The 21,513-nt window shown below is 44.7% G+C and overlaps 1 non-coding gene across 1 annotated transcript; it reads right to left on the reverse strand.

Moving 5' to 3' along the window:
• Window positions 1-7,124: 7,124 nt before the first annotated feature.
• On the reverse strand, window positions 7,125-7,262 carry LOC114809954. The gene has a single exon (XR_003757725.1). It is a non-coding gene; the product is annotated as a small nucleolar RNA SNORA7 (small nucleolar RNA).
• Between the last annotated feature and the right edge of the window lie 14,251 nt (window positions 7,263-21,513).

The raw sequence follows: 21,513 nt of genomic DNA on the forward strand, positions 1-21,513 counted from the left end.
GGCAGAGAGGCCAGGCCCTGAACAGGAACGGGACAGGGCAGCGGTTGCAGTCGTGTCCCTGGCGACGATGAGGGGACAGCAAACCCAGAGACTGACCCATTTGCAACCAGCAACGGTTTTTCTTTCTGCCTCTTTCTGACTCTATTTTCTCAAAGCCTTTTTGCTGCGAGTCATCCCACGTCTAACCGCCCCACGTCAGGCTGGCTGTGTTTTGTGTGTTTTTCCACAGTGAGAAGCAATGTTCCCTAATGATGAAAGCACAGGACAGGGAGTTGGGATGGCAGGGTGTAACCTTGCCTGCTGTGTCACCTTGGGCAAGTCACTTACTGCTCCTTGCCTCAGTTCCCTCATCGGTAAAATGGGCATTGAATTCCTGATCTCCTTCCCCCTTAGATGGGGGGCTCAATGTGGAACAGAGACTGGGTCCAGATACTTATCTTGTACCTACTCCAGTGTGTAGCACAGTGCTTGGCACAGAGTTACAAATACATAATTATTCCTGTTCTCATTAAAGGTAGAGGTGGTAAGGAAGTGAATGAGCTTGGCATGTTCACCTCTACCTACTGCCAACCCCTAACCCAATTCTACTTCACTCTGCTCTGCCCAGCAAAGTGAAAATAATCGCAATCGATGCTGAGCACTTACTATATGCCAAGCAGTGGGCTAAGCGCTGGAGGTAGATTCAGGGTTATCAGGTCGGACACAGTCCCTTTCCCTTATCTCTCCACTGACCACTCGTCCACATCCTGCCTCTGACCTGGAACGCCCTCCCTCCTCAAATCCTACAGGCAATTACTCTTCCCCCTTTCAAAGACTTACTGAGGGCACATCTCCTCCAAGAGGCCTTCCCTGACTTAGCTGCCCATTTCCTCTTCTTCCACTCCCTTCTGCGTCACTCTGACATGCTCCCTTTGTTCTTCCCCTTCCCCTCCCGCTAGCCTCACAGCACTTATGTACATATCTGTAATTTATTTATATTAATGCCTGTTTCCCCCACTCTAGACTGTAAGCTCATTGTGGGCAGCGCTTGTGTCTGTTTATTGTTGTATTGTACTTTCCCATACACTTAGTACAGTGCTCTGCACACAGTAAGTGCTCAATAAATACGATTGATTGACTGACTGAGGCCAGTCCACCCCGTGGGGTTCCAGTACTGCACTGGAGTCAGAAAGAAGGAGCAGCAGAGGAAGAAAACCTGGGCGGGCCAGGAGACTGCAGCGGCCTGGAGTTATACCAGGAGGCGTGCTTGGAATAGTAATAATAATAATAATGATACAAACAATTATAATAATAAAATATAGTGAGAAGCAGCATGGCCTATTGGATAGAACGTGGGCCTGGGAGTCAGAAGGACCTGAGTTTTAATCCCTGCTCTGGCACTTGTCTACCGTGTGACCTTGGGCATGCCATTTCACTTTTCTGTGCCTCAGGTTCCTCATCTGTAAATTGGGGATTAAGAATGTGTGCCCCATGTGGGACATGGACGATGTCCAACCTGGTTTCTACCCCAGTGCTTACCACAGTGCCTGGCTTAGCAAATACCATAAAAAAATAGTTGTGGGATTTGCTAAGCATTTTTTGTGTGTCAAGCACTGTTCTAAGTACTGGGAAAGATACAGGATAATCAGGTCAGACACTGTCCCTGTCCCACACAGGGCTCACAGTCTTAATAGGGAGGAGAACAGGTTTTGAATTTCCTTTTTACAGATGAGGGAACTGAGGCCCAGAGAAGTTAAGTGACTTGCCCAAGATCACACAGCAAGCAAGTGGTAAAACCGGGATTGGAATGGTAGGAAGGTAACGGATGCAACTAGGTGGTCTTGACGTAGCTGAACCCCACCTTTTCTTCTGCCATGAGCCAGGACATAGGAGAAGGTGAAAGAGGCAGACTGAGAAAGCTCTTACCTTTGTTTTCGCATGGGATTTTCTAAGTGCTAATTATGTGTCAGGCACTGTAATAAGCACTGGGGTAGATACAAGATAATAGGGTTGGACACAGTCCTTGTCCCACATGGGACTCAGTATTGATCCTCATTTTACAGATCAGGTAACTGAGACACAGAGAAGTTAAATGACTCCCCCAAGGTCACACAGCAAAGAAGTGATGGAGCCAGGATTAGAACCGAGGTCACCAGGCATGGGTCAGAACACAGGGATTATGGGGAGATAGACCGTCTCCTTACTAAGTTTCCCTGCTTTCAACCTCTCCCCTTTTCAAGCTATTTTACATTCAGACACATGGATCAAATTTCTAAATGCTGAATGCTAAATGTTAAATGAAACTTAAGAGAAGCAGCATGGCTCAGTGGAAAGAGCCTGGGCTTGGGAGTCATAGCTCATGGGTTCGAATCCCGGCTCCAACGCTTGTCAGCTGTGTGACCTTGGGCAAGTCACTTAACTTCTCTGTGCCTCAGGTACCTCATCTGTAAAATGGGGATGAAGATTGTGAGCCTCATGTGGGACAACGTGATGACCCTGTATATCTCCCCCAGCGCTTAGAACAGTGCTCTGCACATAGTAAGCACTTAACAAATACCAACATTATTATTATTATTATTAACTCCCTTCCTCAAAATCAAAAAAACCCCAAAGCTCCAATTCACCTCTCTTCTGTATCTCTCCCACTACATTGTTGACCTCTGCTTCTCTCAAATGTTGTGATTGTTTCTTGCTCTCAATTCTTCTGCTTCTGAACTATTACAAGTGCCTTCCACATTCTTCTGCTCCCGATCCATGTTACAAGTTGCCTAGAATATTACTCCCTCTCAGTTTTGCCAAGTCTTATCCTTCTTTCAGGAGAGGTCTGAAGGAAAAGTCACGTCCTGCAGAGGCATTCCTTAATTAATCTCCCCACCTTTCCAATCCAAGTGGGTAGAGTATAAATCTGGGAATCAGAAGGCCTGGGCTTTGTCCACCTTGTACCACTGACCTGCTGAGTGACTTTTGGCAAGTCACTTTGCCTCTCTGTGCCTCAGTTCCTCATTGGTAAAATGAGGATAATACCTCCCTCTACAGGGTCTCTGTGACAATCGAAATGGGAAAATTGATGTGAAAGTGCTTTGGAAAAATAAAAGCACTGTACAAATGTTGTTGTCCTTGTCTTATGCTGTCGCGTCATGTCTGACCCATACATAGCGACCCAGCTCTCCCATAACGCCCCACCTCCACCTGCAATCATTCTGGTAGCTTATCCATAGTTTTTTTGGTAAAAATACAGAAGTGGTTTACCATTGTCTCCTTTTTCACGGTAGACCTGAGTCTCTGCCCTCGACTCTCTCCCATGTTGCTGCTGCCCAGCACAGCAGAGTTTTGATTTGTAGCAGATTGCCTTCCACTTGCTAGCCACTGCCCCAAGCTAAGAATGGAGTGGACAGGCCTCTGCTTGACTCTTCCTCCCATAGTCGAGACTGTAGAGTACTGGAAACTCTCCAGGTGCTACTCTGAGCGGGGGGACCAAACAAACACAAACTCATTTGCTCTCATGGCTTCAACTATCATTTCTATGCAGTTGACACCCAAATCTACATCTCCTCCCCTGTTCTCTCCTCCTCCCTCCAGGCTGTATCTTCTCCTGCCTCCAGGATATCTCCACCTGGATATCTGCCCACCACCTAAAACTAAAACTAAAATGACCATCTAAAACTGAGCTCCTTATCTTCCCTCCCAAACCCTGTCCTTCCCTGTCATTGTGGATGGCACGACCATCCTTCCTGTCTCACAGGCCCGCAACCTTGGTGTCGTCCTTGACTCGGCTCTCTCATTCAGCCCACACATCCAATCTGTCACCAACACCTGCTGGTCTCACCTTTACAGTATCGCCAAGATCCGCCCTTTCCTCTCCATCCAAATGGCTATCGTGCTGATACTAGCTCTCATAATATCCCGACTGGATTACTGTGTCAGCCTCCTCTCGGATCTCCCTTTCTCCTGCCACTCCCCCCGATTCCAGTCTATTCTTCATTCCGCTGCCCGGATCATCTTCCTGCAGAAACGCTCTGGGCACGTCACTCCCCTCCTCAAAAACCTCCAGTGGTTGCCTATAGACCTCCGCATGAAACAAAAACTCCTCACTCTTGGCTTCAAAGCTCTCCATCACCTTGGTCCCTCCTACCTCACCTCCCTTCTCTCTTTCTACAGCCACCCCGCACCCTCCGCTCCTCTGCCGTTCACCTCCTCACCGTCCCCCGTTCACGCCTATCCCACCTTCGGCCCCTGGCCCACGTCCTCCCGCCGTCCTGGAATGCCTTCCCTCCTCACCTCTGCCAAACTAACTCTCTTCCCCTCTTCAGAGCCCTACTGAGGGCTCATCTCCTCCAGGAGGTCTTCCCAGACTTAGCCCCCCTTTCCCTCTGCTCCCCCTCCCCTCCACACCCCACCCTCTGCTCCTCCCCTTCCCCTTCCCTCAACCCTGTGCTCATTTGTACATATTATTTATTACCTTATTTATTTTGTTAATGAGGTATACATCCCCTTGATTCTATTTTATCTCGATGATGTTGTCTTGTTTTTATTTTGTTCTGTTTTGCTCTGCTGTCTCCCCTGTTTAGACTGTGAGCCCATCATTGGGCAGGGATTGTTTCTATCTGTTGCCGAATTGTACATTCCAAGCGCTTAGTACAGTGCTCTGCACATAGTAAGTGCTCAATAAATACTACTGAATGAATGAAGACAAGGTATTACTTTAATCAGTCAATCAATTGTATGTACTGAATGCTTACTGTGTGCACAGCACTATATTAAACGCTTGGAAGAGTACAGTACCAGTCGATACATATGTTCCCTGCCCACAGGGAGTTTATCAGCTACAACAGCACTCTTGATTATTTAACATTCATGATTTTTTGTCATCTAACATCTATTAGTTGGAAAAGCAGCCTGGCCTAGTTGATAGAACATGGGCCTGGAAGGCAGAAAGTCATGGCTTCTAATACCAGCTCCGCCACTTGTCTGTTGTGTGATTTTGGGCAAGTCACTTCACTTCTCAGTGCCTCAGTTACCTCATCTGTAAAATGGGCACTGAGACTGTGAGCCTCACGTGGGTTAGGGACTGTGTCCATCCCAATTTACCTGTCTCCACCACAGTGCTTAGTAAAGTGCCTGGCACATAATAAGTGCTTAATGAATACCACAGTTATTTTTATTATTGATAGTTTGAAGGCAGGGATCATGACCTTTACTTTCGGTACAGTGTATCCAAGTGCCTATTTAGGGCTCTGCACCCAGGAGTACTCAGTGAATACTTTTGAAATCAATCTCTATTTCTCAATTTTCTTTATTTGGGTTGAAAAAAGATTGCTTTTTTGGGGGGCTGCCTTTCAGTGAGCTGAATAATTAGTTCCTGGGGATTCATTAAACTGCAAAGTGACTTCTGACAAACTCAGCCCCGAGTTGGGAGCTGTGATGTAGAGAAATAATTTATCAACCCTAGGTACATCTTGTACTATTCTGGAAACTTCCTTGAACCATGACGGGCTCCTAAGAAAGAAGAAAGTGCAGAGTTTTGAGCATAGCCATTTGGTATTCTGAAGCCTGGGGCACTAGCAACTCAGTTATATTTCAGAATATTAAAAATGTACAGCCTGATTCTCTTCCCAGGGGTTCTAGTGAGGGGGTAACACCTAAGGCACACATAGGAATGTAGGTTAGTTTTATTTGCAAGAACTTTTTCCTGTGTCTTTACCAGAGAAGGGATACCATGAGAAGCAGCGTGGCTCAGTGGAAAGAGCCCGGGCTTGGGAGTCAGAGGTCATGGGTTCGAATCTCTGCATTGCCACTTGTCAGCTGTGTGACTGTAAGCAAGTCACTTAACTTCTCTGTGCCTCAGTTACCTCATTTGTAAAATGGGGATTAACACTGTGAGCCTGACATGGGACGACCTGATTTCCCTGTATCTCCCCCAGGGCTTAGAACAGTGCTCTGCACCTAGTAAGCGCTTAACAAATACCAACATTATTATATACCCCAAATTATCTCTTTTATAGCTCCAAAAGTCAGCATATGAGCTCAAGGAGATCTAACTCATATAGTGACTCCAGTTTCCTTTCCTGCCTCTCTTCATTACCCTACTACACTGGCCTTTCCTTTTTTTATGGTATTTGTATGCTCAAAGTAAGTGCTCATTAAATCCCATCAATTGATTGCTCAATAGTTATTCCGTATTTTGGCTGTTACCAATTGTGTTCATGTTCCCCAGAGTCTTTCTCCCCAATCAAATTGTGAGTTCCTTGAGGCCAGGGACCTTATCTTTTAGTTTTCTAGTGCTCTCCTCAGAACCTGTTAGAATCCATTGCATACAGTAGATGCTCATTAAAGACTAACAAATGAACTGCACTAATAGAAAGTTTTTATGAACTACATCTTTACTTTCTGTAACCAAAGCAAAAAAACTTCACTTTTAATTACACTGGATTGTCTAACTTCTGAGGTATTTGTATTCTGCAACACAAATTGCAGGCTAAACAAGCAACAGCTTTTTCTTGGTTAAATTGAAATGAAAACAATGAGAATGGCTATCCCTTCGATTGTCCCTTAATAATAATAATAAAAATACCAATGGTATTTGTTAAGCACTTACTATGTGTCAGGCATTGTACTAAGCACTGGGGTGGATACAAGCAAATCGGATTGGACAGTCCTCCTACATGAGCCTCACCGACTCAATCCCCATTTTACAGATGAGGTATTTGAGGCACAGAGAAGGGAAGTGACTTATATTGTACTCTCCCAAATACTTAGTACAGTGCTCTGCGCGCAGTCAGTGCTCAATAAATAAATAATAAATAGATGACAGTGACTTGCCCAAGGTCAACAGCAGACAAATGGTAGAGCCAGGATTAGAAACCATGACCTTCTGACTTCCAGGTCCGTGCTTTATCCACTATGACTTTCTGCTTCCCTTGTCTCGTCTTACGCTGTTGTGTCATCTCCCACCCATAGCGACATCGTGGACACATCTCTTCCAGAATGCTCCACCTCCATCTGCAAATGTTCTGGTAATGTATCCACAGAGTTTTCTTGGTAAAAATATGGAAGTGGTTTACCAATGCCTCCTTCCACACAGTCAATTTGAGCCTCCGCCCTCGACTCTCTCCCATGCAGCTGCTGCCCAGCACAGGGGATTTTTGACTTATAGCAGATTGCCTTCCACTCACTAGCCACTGGCCAAGCTAGGAATGGAATGGGTAGGCTTAAGCTTGACTCTCCCTCCTGTAGTCAAGACTTGTAGAATACTGGAAACTCTCCAGGTGTGACCCTGAGAGGGGTTCTACTTCACACCTCATTACAATACAGACTCATCACTGGCTCTGGCACCGGACAGTTCAGCTGTGAAGTTGCCCCTGGATTCTAGGCCCTTAAAGACCCCCTCACCCTATACCCTGTTTTCCATCTTCCTTTGGCTTGTGTCGAAGTTACCCTACTGATTTCAGGTCAAAACTACCTTTTTGGCTTTGGCAATCTTCCAAAGGTCATCCATCATTGTCTGATTTGATAGACTCTCTTGCAGTACGCTTACAATTTAGGGACAAAATTTCAGGAAATAACTTTGCCTCTTAAGAAGTAAATTTGATAAGTGTGTATTTTGTACTGCACTCTACTACTGTGTTACCAGGAGATTCCAAATGTGACCCACTGTTTTGCCCATTTAGACTAGACGGTGAGCTCGTTGTAGGCAAGCACTGTCACTCTTTTTTGCTATATTGTACTTTCCCAAGAGCTTAGTACAGTGCTCTGCACACTGTCAGTGCTTGTATATACAGTTGACTGATGATGATGATGATGATGATGATGATGGTATTTGTTAAGTGCTTACTAAGTGCCAAACACTGTTCTCAGCTCTGGGGTAGATACAAGGTAATGAGGTTGTCCCAAATGGGGCTCACAGTCTTAATGCCCATTTTACAAATGAGGTAACTGAGCCACAGAGAAGTTAAGTGACTGGCCAAAGTCACCCAGCTGATAAGTGGCGGATCTGGGATTAGAATCCATGACCTCTGACTCCTAAGCCAGTGCTCTTTGCACTAAGCCATGCTGTTTCTATGAATGTCACCGCTTTTTGCCTTGACCTCTCTAGGTCTGCAACAAGAGAAATGTAGGGTAAAAACAACAAAATAAATACAACTGACTGGCTTCTTCTGCTGCTTAGTGGTCCGTGTGTTCTCAGCAATGAAATTAAGAATGGTAACTCAGCTTTCTTGAGGTTGAAAAGTCCCTGTGTCTCATGGGACTCACAGTCTAATTCTAAATAAATTGAAAGAAAAGATTCCTGTTGCAAACCTATGTCTAATTAGGACTCCCTTCCTCACTATTCTTACCCAAATGGAAATTAAGGAGGTTAAATCCTTACCTTTTTTCAATCCTACTATCAAACTATCTACCCTCCTCATATCAGATAATTGCTCTCCCCAACTTCAAAGCTTTATTGAAGGCACATCTCCTCCAAGAAGCCTTCTCTGACTAAGCCCTTCTCTCTTCTCCCACTCCCTTCTGCACTGCTCTTACTTGCTCCTTCATTTATCCTCCCACCCATCCCCACAGCACATATGTATATATCTGTAATTTATTTACTTATTTATTTATATTAATGTCTGCCTCCCCCTCTAGACTTTGAGCTTGTTGTGGGCAGGGAATGGGTCTTTTTGTTGTTATGTTGTACTCTCCCAAGCACTGAAGACAGTGTTTGCACAAAGTAAAAGCGCTCAATAAATCCAACTGAATGAATGAATGAATGAATACCCATTTGTCTCTCAGTTTCCAACTTCGCATATTTCTATGCCTCACTAACTCTCCACTTTTCTTCAGATCTCAACCGAAAGTATGATCTTCCTGATAACTCTCCACTTTTCTTCAGATCTCAACCGAAAGTATGATCTTCCTGATATTACCCATTGTGTAACCTCGGGCAAGTCACTTGACTTCTCTGTGCCTCGGTTACCTCATCTGTAAAATGGAGATTAAGATTGTGAACCCCATATGGGAGAGGGACTGTGTCCAAACTGATTACTTTGTATCTACCCCATCACTTAGAACAGTGCTTGATACACAGCAAGTGCTTAACAAATACCATTAGTATTTGTGTTATTATTATTATTATTATTATTAAGGGGTGCCCACAGAGACTTTTGTGTCCAACCCATTTACCTGGTATCTCCCCAGGGTTTAATAAAGTGCTTGACACAAAGTGAGCCTTAATAAATACCATAGTTATTGTTATGTTTGTTGATTTCGCTATTTACTAAGCCCTCATCTCCCCTACTCCCTCTCCCATCTGCATTGTCTGTACGCTTAAATCTGTACCCAGTGACTCTAAGCTCCTCGTCTAGACCATAAGATCCATTATCTTATGGATAATCATTCAATCAGTCATATTTATTGGGCTTACTGAGTGCAGAGCACTGTACTAAACTCTTGGGAGAGTACAATATTCAGAATTCCCTGCTCACAATGAGCTCACAGCCTACAGGAGGAGGTAGACATTCATATAAATGAGTAAATTACAAAAAATAATAATAATAATGATGGTATTTGTTAAGCACTTACTATGAGCCAGGCACTGTTCTAAACTCTGGGGTAGATACATGATAATTTGGAAGGACACAGTCCCTGTCCCAAATAAGGCTCAGAGTTTTAATTAAGCTCCATTTTAAAGATGAGGGAACTGAGGCACAGAGAAGTTAAGTGACTTGCCCACAAAGCAGACAAGAGGCAGAGCCGGAATTAGAACCCATGACCTTCTGACTTTCAGGCCCAAGCTCCATCCACTAGGCCAGGCTGCTTCTCAGCACTTAAGTGCTGTGGAGCTGAGGGAAGAGTGGATAAAGGGGGCAAATCCACGTGCAAGGGTGACACAAGAGCAGGGAACATGTCTAACAACCCTTTTGAATTACAGTGCTCTAATAAATAATAATTATGATTTTCGTTAAGTGCTTACTATATGCCGAGCACAGTTCTAAGAGATAGGGTAGATACAAGGTAATCAGGTTGCCCTATGTGGGGCGCACAGTCTTTATCCCCATTTTACAGATGAGGGAACTGAGGCACAGAGAAGTGAAGCGGCTTGCCCAAATCACACAGCAGACAAGTGGCAGAGCTGGGATTAGACCCCATGACTTCTGACTCCCAAGCCCAGGCTCTTTCTACAGAGCCACGCTGCTACGGCTGCTGCTCTGAACGTAGTAAGTGCTCAGTAAATACCACGGACTGATTTAAGCACTGTTATTCAACCCAAGTGAATATTATGCGTATATCCATAATTTATTTTAAAGTCTGTCTCCCCCTCTAGACTTTAAGCTCCTTGGGGGCAGGGAAAGTATCTACCAACTCTTGTATCATACTCTTCCAAGTGCTTAGTACAGTGGTGCATGTGCAAGAAACCCTCAAATGCGACTGACAGAAAGCACTCAAATACCACTGATTGATGTTCAAAATTTATTATTGTCCTTCTTTCTCTCTACCTGCACTTAAAATGCAAGGGGAGTGAACTGTGTCTGATCCAATTACCCTGTATTTATGCAGGCATTTAGCACTGTATTTGACAAATGATATTTTAAACATCAACTATACAGAAAGTCAGAATTTTGTGCAATGCAGCAAATTCATTCAGTTTCTAGAGCACAACCACACTATCGTGCTTTAGAAATTAGCTATATGGGAAGTGAAGATAAAGCCCTCAGGGTTTTATGGGAAGTCTTTGATAAAATTGTTTCCCTGTTTCTGAAAGCTGCTGTGATTTTCTGTGGATTTCGGGCCTGTCGGAATTTGTGTGCTTTTATTTTACCACCAGAGGCCACTGTAATACCAACGTTAAGAGGAATTTTATCCAGTTTTAGAATTCCTGCTCAGAATTTAGACCTTCAAAAGTTCTCTTAGGATCTCAGTATTGATACTGACCTGAAATGACCAGACGCCTTAGGGGCGCAGCATGGCCTAACGGAAAGATCACGGGACTGGGAATCAGAAGAACCTGGGTTATAATCCTGATTCTGCCACTTGTCTGCTGTGTAACCCTGGACAAGTCACTTTACTTCTCTGTGCTTCAGCTCCCTCATCTGTAAAATAGGGATTAAGACTTTGAGCCGTATGTAGGACGGGGACTATGTCCAACTTGATTAGCTTGTATCTACCCCAGCACTTAGTACTGGGCACATAGTAAACGCTTAATAGACTGTGAGCCCGTCATTGGGCAGGGATTGTCTCTATCTGCTGCCGAATTGCACATTCCAAGTGCTTAGTACAGTGCTCTGCACATACTAAGCTCTCAATAAATACTATTGAATGAATGAATGAACAAACACCATCATCATCATTCAAGGAGGAAATTCTGGAAACTTCATTTTAAAGAGTCCCAAGTGGGATGAACAGATCCTGGAGCCAGCAGAAAAAAAAAAGAAGCTTTTTTGCTTCTTATCACTAGGATAAGAAACACAAGCCAAGCTGTGGTACCCCTAGCTCACGTCCTGCCTCGGGCCTGGAATGCCCTCCCTCCTCAAATCTGACAATTTCTCTCCCCTCCTTCAAGACGTTATTGAAGGCACATCTCCTCCAAGAGGCCTTCTCTAAAGCCCCAATTTTCCTCATCTCCCACTCTTCTGTGTCACCCTGACTTGACCCGTTCTCTCTTCCTCCCCTCCCAGCCCCACAACACTTAGGAACATTTAATTATTTGTATTGATGTCTGCCTCCTGGACTCTAGACTATAAGCCCACTGGGGGCAGGGAATATGACTGTTTATTGCTATATTGTACTCTCCCAAGTGCTTAATACAGTGCTCTGCACCAGTAAGGGCTCTATAAATACAATTGAATGAATGAATGACCCAAAGATTTCTTTGAAAACTAAATATAGAAGGAGAGTAATCAGAGTAGAGTATACAGATAGCTATTGATGGTTGAAACTCTTTTTTTCCTTGTCTCATTCAGTTAATGATTCCTCTAACACTTCTGTGTAGTTTCTTCCCTCACTCTTCTACTCTCCCTCTGTATTTATTTCACACTTCTACTAGTCTGGCAAACCCACTCCCTCTCCTTGACCCACACCTGCTTCTCTCACACATCCTCTATGGAACACTCCAGACATTAACTCTTCTCTCTCAGTTTATCTAATTCACACAGTTTCTCACACACAATCTCAGTCACACAAATGCATCCCTAATCTCTCTCTCTCTCTCTCTCTCTCTCTTTCCCTCTTTCTCTCTCACTCTCTCTGTCTCTCACACAGAGCCAGGGCAAGGTATTTTTGCAATCAGAAATATTAGATTAGGCTGGCAACAGGAATCATTTCACAAGTCCAGAGCTCTGTAAATGCCCATTTTCCCCATGGCCCCTACTTTTTGAAGATGGTGTTTGTCTCAAAACAAATGCAAGACAGCTCTTACAAATGCAAACAGCTTTTGAAGGGGATACTGCCCTTTAAGTAGCAATAATAATAATAATGTTGGTATTTGTTAAGCGCTTACTATGTGCAGAACACTGTTCTAAGCGCTGGGGTAGATACAGGGTCATCAGGTTGTCCCACATGAGGCTCACACTTAATCCCCATTTTAGAGATGAGGTAACTGAGGCACAGAGAAGTGAAGTGACTTGCCCACAGTCACACAGCTGACAAGTGGTCTAGCTGGGATTTGAACCCATGACCTCTGATTCCCAAGCCCGGGCTCTTTCTACTGAGCCATGTTGCTTCTCTGAGGAATGGGCCAGCTGGAGGAAGGAGCTTGGAAGACTCAGGAACTTCTTAAAAATCTGGGCAAGCTCAACCTCCTCTTCTTTCTTAACCCACCTGGGGGGTGGATATTAGTGATTAACATAAAAAGGGGCTGATCAGAAGCCCAGCCTCTGGAATATCTTTGATTCCTTGTTGGGGTGAAGTCATTTTGCTGCTCATGGTAGACAAGGGACAGAATGGATTTGATTTTTAAGTAGTGTAGAGGTTGAGGGTTCGCTCATCCCTCTGTGTGCTTACTCATGAGGTAGTTGCTACGCGGAGGGGATATCATCATGACTGGGGGGAGAAGAGGGCTACTCTTCTTAGCCCCTGAAACCCACTCTGCTTCTGCCTTAGTTTTCAGAAGCACAAGCCACAGTGTGGCCTAATGGAGAGTCACAGATTCTTCTGCAGCAAAATGGGGATTCAATACCTGCCTCATCTGAGACAGGGAATTTCCATGTCCTGACCATCTTGTATCTATCCCAGTGATTCTTACATTGCTTAGCACTTAGTAAGTGCTTAACAAACACCAAGAAAAAAACATACCCATATCAAAGCCTTATTGAAGGCACATCCTTTCCAAGAGGTCTTCCCAGAGTAGGCCACCCCCTTTCTTCCTTTTCTACTCTCTTCTGTGACACTCTGACTTACTCCCTTTACTCTTTCCTCCTTCCAGCCCCACAGCGCTTATGTACATTTTATCGATTTGTATTGATATCTGTCTCCCCCACTTCTAGACTATAAGCTGATTGTGTGCAGCAAATGTGACCATTTATTGTTGTATTGTATTCTCCCAAGCACTTAGTAGTGCTCTGCACACAGTAAGTGCTCAATAAATACCACTGAATGAATGAAAGGGTAGAGGTGGCAGGTAGCCAATCATATTTATTGGGTGCTTATTATGTGCAGAGCACTGTACTAAGTGTTTGGGAGGGTACAATACAACAATAAACAGACACATTCCCTGCCCACAATGAGATTACATTCTAGAGGGGGGAAGACAGACATCAATACAAATAAATAAATTACAGATATATACATAAGTGCCATGGGGCTGGAAGGGGGGGAAGAACAAACAGAGCAAGCCAGGGTGATGCAGAAGGGAGTGGGAGAAGAAGAAAGGAGGACCTCAGTCTGGGAAGGCCTCTTGGAGGAGATGCACCCTCAATAAGGCTTTGAAAATCGGTGGAGGGGAGAGTAATTGTCTTTTGGCCTTCAAGAGGAAGGGCATTCCAGTGATATCACTGAAGGCCATATGAAGGTGGGTCTCACTAAATGGGCTTTGCCAGGCCTCAAACCTCTCTAACTGCCAACCTGCAAAGGTGTATAGAGCCAGAGGCCAGATAGTCACTGATAAACACATATATACCACCTACCGGGACCACCTTTTCCCAAATGGTTATTCCCTGGCAGTGCTTCATACAATGTTCTGCACCCACTAAGCCCTTAATAAATACTATTGCTCTACTACAAGCTGATAAACTCAGAAATAGATCAGCAGACTGCGAGAAAGAAAAATAGAATAGTGTCTTTACGCAATCAATGGTATTTATTGAGCACTAACTGTGTGCAGGGCACTAGAGAACAGTACATTATTGTTGGTAGACACATTCTGTGATAGCAAGTGTAATAATAATAATATTTGTTAAGCATTTACTGTGTACCAGGCCCTGTACTAAGTGCTCTAGAGGACCTCTACCTCACTTTGGTAACCACTATCCCAGGGCCAGGTGCAGATGGTAATAACTATAATAATAACAAATGTGGTATTTGTTAAGTGTTTAGTACAGTGCTGTGCACACAGTAAGCACTCAATAAATACTACTGAATGAATGAAAGCGCTTACTCTGTGCCAGGCACTGTACTAAGTGCTGGGATGGATACAAACAAGTTCTTGTCCCTGTCCCAAATGGGGTTCCCAGTCACAATCCCATTTTACAATTGACATAATTGAGGCACAGAGAAGTTAAATGACTTGTCCAAGGCCTCATAGCAGGCAAGTGGCCGAACCAGGATTAGAACCCAGGTCCTCTGACTCCCAAGCCTGTGTCTTTCCAGCTAGGCCATACTGCTTCTACGTAGAAGATTTATTATAGGGCTTTCCCAGAGATCATTAGGCCAAACCAACATCACTCTGCACCTCAGTAGCTCAGATAGAACCAGGCCAGGCTTTAAAAAAACAACAGAATCCAAGGAGGTGATAGATCACTCTCAAAGTGGAGTGCTGTATGTGGATAAAGGGCATGAGAAGGTCCGCTTGAATGTTACTTTTGTGAAACTTGCTCAGCCTGATGTGATGGATGAGAAATGTGGCCTTTCCTGACATCGATTTCTCTGGGGGTATGTATAGTCCCTTTAGGAAATCATGTCTGCCTTACTTTTCTCTTAGTGGCACAGCAGAACCTTTTATTGATAAATTAGTCTCAGTGATCACAAAACATAAAGTAGCCATAAAATGAGTTCAGGACCACCAGTTCTATGAAAGACATTTGGTGAACCAAAAGGAAATTCAAAGTCATCAACAAACACATGATTGAACACTATTAAGGGAGTTCGTGGAATCTTCATCCTAGGAAGTCTTTACAAAAATAAACAGCTGACAATTTTTTGTCCTTGGGTGGTTTGTATTTTTACCTGCAGAAACTCTTTACCATCAGCACAGGCCTGGGTGTCAGAGGATCTAGGTTCTAATCCTGGCTCTGCCACTTATCTGTTGTGTGACCTTGGTCAGGTCATGTCACTTCACTTCTCTGTGCCTTAGGTACCTCATCTGTAAAATGGGGACTAAGGCTGCAAGCCCCATGAGAGACAGAGACTATGTCCAACCTGATTAACTTGTAGTTACCCAGTGCTTAGTACAGTGCCTGGCACATAGTAAGAGCTTAACAAATACCATTAACTTTCCCCCCTCCCCCTTCTACACCCCCCCGCCCCCGCCCCACGAGGAACTCAGATCCACAGCATCACCAGATCTTGCATCCATTATTATTTGATTCTTGGTCAGCCAGTGGATACACCTTATTTTTAGCACATCAGTCAGTCAATAGTATTAATTGAGCACTTATTGTGTGCAGAACACTGTACTAAGCACTTGGGAAAGTACAATAAATCAGAGTTGATAGACACACTCCCTGCCCCAAATAAGCTCACGGTCTAGGGAAGGTGATTCTTCAGCCTCCCTCGGAAACCTTGGAATTATGGTACCTCCTCAGGAAACCCGTCCATAAATGCCATAAAGATAACTGGAGGGAAGAGGCAGAGAGGGTGTTATTATAGAACAATACATTTGAACAATCGGAAGACTCAATTTGCAGTAAAAAGAAAATTTCTTTTTCACAGTTCAACATTAACAGGATTAATAAAATGGTTCCAGACTTATCAGGGCTGGTGAATGAATACTGCCAAACTTCCCTTTCCTGAAGGCTTAAGGAAGGGGAAAGCCATTTGGATGCTAATAGCTCAGTGAGTGACTGTGCACATGATTAGCTATATAGCTATCCTTCGTTTTTGAAGATGACCTTATGACGCCGAGATCCTGAGGTTGAAAAGCCCAATCAATTTGTGACCAAAATACCCTGCCACAATATCTGCACTTAAGGATATACATCAACAATACTTACTTAGAATGTGAGCCCAACGTGGGAAAAGGACTCTGTCCAACCTCATTTACTTTATGCCAGCGCTGAGAAGCAGCATGGCTTAGTGGAAAAAGCACTGGCCTGGGAGCCAGAGGACCAGAGTTCATTCATTCATTCATTCATTCATTCATTCATTCATTCATTCATCCATCCATCCATCCAGCCATCCATCCGATCATATTTATTGAGCGCTTACTGTGTGCAGAGCAGTGTACTAAGTGCTTGGGAAAGTACAATACAGCAATAAAGAGACAACCCCTGCCTACAAAGAGCTCACAGTCTGGGGTGGGGAGGCAGACATCAGTGCAAGTAAACAGACATCAATATAAATAAATAAAATTACAGATGTATAGATAAGTGTTGTGGATCAGGGAGGAGGGGGAAGAGCAAAAGGAACATGTCAAGGTGAAGGGAGTGGGAGATGAGGAAAAGTGGGGCTTAATCTGGGAAGACCTCTTGGGGGAGATGTGCCTTCAGTAAGGTCTTGAAGGGAGGGGAGAGTAATTGTCCGTCAGATTTGAGGAGGGAGGGATTTAAAGGCCAGAGAGAACGTGGGCCAGGGGTTGGTGGCGAGACTGGTAAGATCGAGGCACAGAGAGAAGGTTAGCAACAAAGGAGTGAAGTGTGTGGGCTGGGTTGTAGAAGGAGAGAAACGAGGTGAGGTAGGAGGGGGTGAGGTGTTGGACTGCTGTAAAGCCAATGGTGAGGAGTTTTTGTTTGATTCGGAAGTGGGTAGGCAACCACTGGAGATTTTTGAGGAAGGGGATGACATGTCCTGAATGTTTCTGTAGAAAGATGATCCAAGTGTGGGTATAAAGGGGGGTTGGGAGGTCAGAAAGGAGGCTAATGCAATAATCTAGGCAGGATAGGATGGTAGCAGTTTGGATGGAGAGGAAAGGGTGGATTTTAGTGATGTTGTGAAGGTGAGATGGATGGGATTTGGTGATGGATTGCATATGTAGGTTGAATGAGAGTGTGGAGTCAAGGATAATGCCAAAGTGGGCTTGTGAGACGGGAAGGGTGGTGGTGCTGTCTACCGTGACGGGAAAGTCCGGAAGAGGACACTGTTTGGGTGGAAAGATAAAGAGCTCTCTTTTGGACATGTTAAGTTTGAAGTTACGGGACGACGGCCAAGAAGAGATGTCTTGCGGCCAAGAAGAGATGTCTTGAGGGCAGGAGGCAGTGCGAGCCTGGAGACAGGGAGAGAGATCAGGAGAGGAGATGTAGATGATTACTATATGAGTTCTAATATGGGTTTGGCCAACTGTTTCATGCGTGACCCTGACAAGTCACAACTTTTCTGTGGCTCAGTTCTCCCCTTCTCCTTCCTATTTAGACTGGGAGCCTCATGAGGGACAGGGACTGTGTCCAACCTAATGAATGTGTATCTACTCCAGTGACTTGAAAGTTCTTTGACCCATAGTAAGCACTTAACAAATACAGTAAAAAAGTGCTTGATATAAAGTGCTTAACAAGTACCATTGGGGAAAAAAGTATAAGGGACAACCTTTTAGGGTGCCCAATGTGGTCAAAACTGTGGATCCTGCAGTTTTGCCTGAAGCTTTGTGGTAAGAAGCAGCATGGCCTAGTAGAAAGAGCATGGGCCCGGGAGACAGAGGATCTTGGTTCTAATCCTGGCTTGCAGTGTGACCTTGGGTGGGTCGCTTAACTTCTCTGTGTGCCTCAGTTCTCCATCCTATTTATACTGTAAGCCCCATTTGGGACAGGGACTATGTCCAACTTGATTAATTTGTACCTACCCCAGAGTTTAGAACAGTGTTTGGCTCATAGAAAGTGCTTTACAAATACAATTAAAAAAAAACCAGTGGTATTCATTAAGCTCTTACTGACTGCAGAGCACTGTACTAAGTGCTTGGAAGCTGTCCACAGGGAGCTTATAGTCTAGATGGGGAGACAGACATTAAATTTAATTACAGAAGGGGAAAATGGCAGAGTGTAAGGTTATTTACATTAGGGCTGTAGGGCTGGTGCTGGTTTGGTAATGGTTTAGAGTTAATGATACAAATGACTGGTTTTGCTGACCGAACTTTTGACAACTAACTGATTTGCTGACAACTGACTTGGAGCCATTTGGCTCAAAATTATTTTTCATATGGACTTCGGGCTTTTGAAAACTCATTTCCTGGTGATCTAGATTAACTTTAATAGACACAAGACCCTGTAGGTTGCTCTGTCTGTGGGCCTGCCTGTGTGTGTGTGTGTTTGTATCTGTGTGTATATAACTAGTGGTCTGGATTTATACCGGACCGATGTGTTTTCAGCTGGCCTATCTTCTGTTTGGTAGTTATGTACGGGAAGGGGTCCTTGCAAAGAGATGTCAGATATTTTTGAATGCTAACAATGGCCACCCAAGTGTGTGTGTGTGTGTTTAACAAACAGCCCTTAGTCTCAAAGGAAGAGGAAAGAATGAAGTTTGAAGAGTTTCACTCTAGCCAGCCAAAGACTCTGAAGCCCAGCACAAAGCACATAGAAAAGCCCTAGGAGAAGCCCAGCAGAAACCAGCCCAGAGCTGTGGGGAGGAGTCCAAGAAATTTCAAGGAGCAGGATCCTGGAAATGGGGGGAAGGGTGTGTGTGTGTGTGTGCTTGTGTGTGTGAGGTATCATCCAAAAGCTGATGAGTTAATCACCTTCGGGAGGTAGTGGAAGAAACCTCACCTCCTCCCATCCATCCCCAACTCTGGATTAAGGCCTCAGAGGAAATTCCCGGTGCAGAATAAGACAAAGCAATGAGAAGCAGATAAAATAAAAAGCAGACGTAGACTAATGTTACTAGAAGAAAGCAGACGTAGACTAATGGTACTAGAAGAAGATCACCACTGATGAAGCCTGCCATTTTCTGAGACTTGGGTCTCTACTGGATGCCGATAGTAGCCTAGTGGAAAAAGCACAGGCCTGGGTGTCAGAAGATCTCAGTTCTAATCCCGGCTCCACCACTTGTCTGCTGTGTGACCTGGGGTAAATCACTCAACTTCTCTGTGCATCAGTGACCTCATCTGTAAAATGGGGATTAAGATTGTGAGTCCTATATGGTACAGGGACTGTGGCCAACCCAATTATCTTCTATTTAATCCTGTACTTAGTAGAATGCCTGGTACAAAGTAAGTGCTTAACAAATACCCACCGACACAAAAAACTGGCAACTGAACCCCAGTTCTGACATGAGCCGAGATTTGAAGATCACATCCTGGTAGGGAGAGGGAAGCTTTCAGGCCTTATTTAGCCTCACCAAATCCCGTGAAGACTAACCCCCAAATCCTTTCCTCCTCCCACTCTCTCACTGCAGGCTGCCCCATCTCTATCTTCAGAAACCTCTGAAGCCAAGATGCAGGGAACACCTTCGCAACAACCGAATCACTTCTCCCCTCTCAATTTATAGCTCCATAATACATCTTAAATCAAAGTTAATTATGGGATCAAAGGCTCCTTCTTTATCTCCTTCTGCCTCTGCTTCTCTTAGTAACTAGTGAACCTCATTGGCTATGCATGGCCACCTATCTCAGTGCCCAGATGCTGTGCTATGGCAGATAGGGTTCAAGCTGCTCCTTTTGTGATCTTACAGTGCTGTTGGACTAATTATTTGATGAGAGGATGTGGAGGAGCCATAACCACCGGCTTGTTGTTCTGGGGCTGGCGATGGATTTGGGGGCAGGGTGAGTGTGTGGATGGTTGCCTTAGCCTTTTTCTGCTGCCCTCTTTTGACTCATCTTTACTCTGAGTCACTAACGTTCACTAATCCTCTGCAAGATCAAGCTCTCCACAACAATTTCCCCGAACAATTCCCATACAGGCAGGGTTAAAGGGTGGGGAGGGGACTAGAGAGTAGGTGGTGGTGGGGGGAACAGGGAAAACTTCACAGACAAATATTAGAGAGGGGAATTGAGTCACTGGCGCTTTGGAGAGGCAGTTTGGGAACATCAGTTTCCCTGGACTGACATTTGCCTCGTCAGATTTTGGCAGGGGTCTGGCCGTGGTGGGATTTTAACGGGCCTCCACGGTGAAACACTAGGGCAGACAGCAGGCGGATGGAGTCTGTGCAGAGAGCGGAATGGAATTAGACTCGCCTGATATTCCTCTGCCTCTATAAGGCAGGTGCTGTTTGGCATTTATTCGTCAATCCGTGAAAAGTCTTGGCTCACCTGAAACCCCTCTGGTTTACTTCTTCTCCCTAGTCAGGAAATTAGAAGGTCATCATCTAGGCTGAGAGCCCCCAAAGCATGACCAAAGCGTCTCCCCAACTCTAGACTGTAAGCCTGTTGTGGGCAGGGAATGTCACTGTTAACCGCCGTATTTTACTTTCCCAACGCTTAGTACAGTGCTCTACACACAGTAAGCACTCAATAGATATGATTGAATGAATGAATGAATGATGATGATGATGGTATTTGTTAAGTGCTCACCGTTCTAAGCCCTGGGGGAGATACAAGGTTATCAGGTTGTCCCACGTAGGGCTCACAGTCTCAATTCCCATTTTAAAGATGACAAAACTGAGACACGGAAAAGTTAAGTTACTTGCCCAAAGTCACACTACTGACATGTGGAGGAGCCGGGATTAGAACCCACGACCTCTGACTCCCAAGTCTGTGCTCTTTCCACTAAGATACGACCACTCCCACTCACAGAGATGCTAGCAGTTCCTTGAGCAGGTGACCCTGCTGTGGAAGAGTTTCATGCTTCTTTTCTGCCATCCCTCTGGTCCAATGCTCAAGTCACAAGGGCTCTTAGTGAATTATAGTAGGAATTCCCTCTCAGCCTCTAAGAAAAGTAAGACCCCCCCCTTGCTTCGCTATCTCATTGGGGTTCCCTAAAAAATGGTTAAAACTCCAGCCCTTGTTTTTTTTTTGGGTGACTATTTCCGGCTTTCCGGAGGGTGGGACCAGAAGTCCAACTACGTTGGATTCGAAACAGGCAATAAAGAAAGAGGAAAGGAGTAAGAAAGTAAAAAGAGGGGGAAAATAAAAGAGGAAGACAGAGACAGGCAGAGAAAGCAAAACGCAAGCTGAAAGAAAAATATAGAGAGGCAGGAGCCAGGCCCCTTAGCCCCCCTTCCACACAGCACGGCACAGTGGATAGAGCACGGGTCTGGGATTCTGAAGGTCATGGGTTCTAATTCCGGCTTGGCCACTTGTCTGCTGTGTGACCCTGTGCAAGTCACTTC

The sequence above is a fragment of the Ornithorhynchus anatinus genome, chromosome 2 (genome assembly GCF_004115215.2).
Source record: "Ornithorhynchus anatinus isolate Pmale09 chromosome 2, mOrnAna1.pri.v4, whole genome shotgun sequence".
NCBI lineage: Eukaryota > Metazoa > Chordata > Mammalia > Monotremata > Ornithorhynchidae > Ornithorhynchus > Ornithorhynchus anatinus.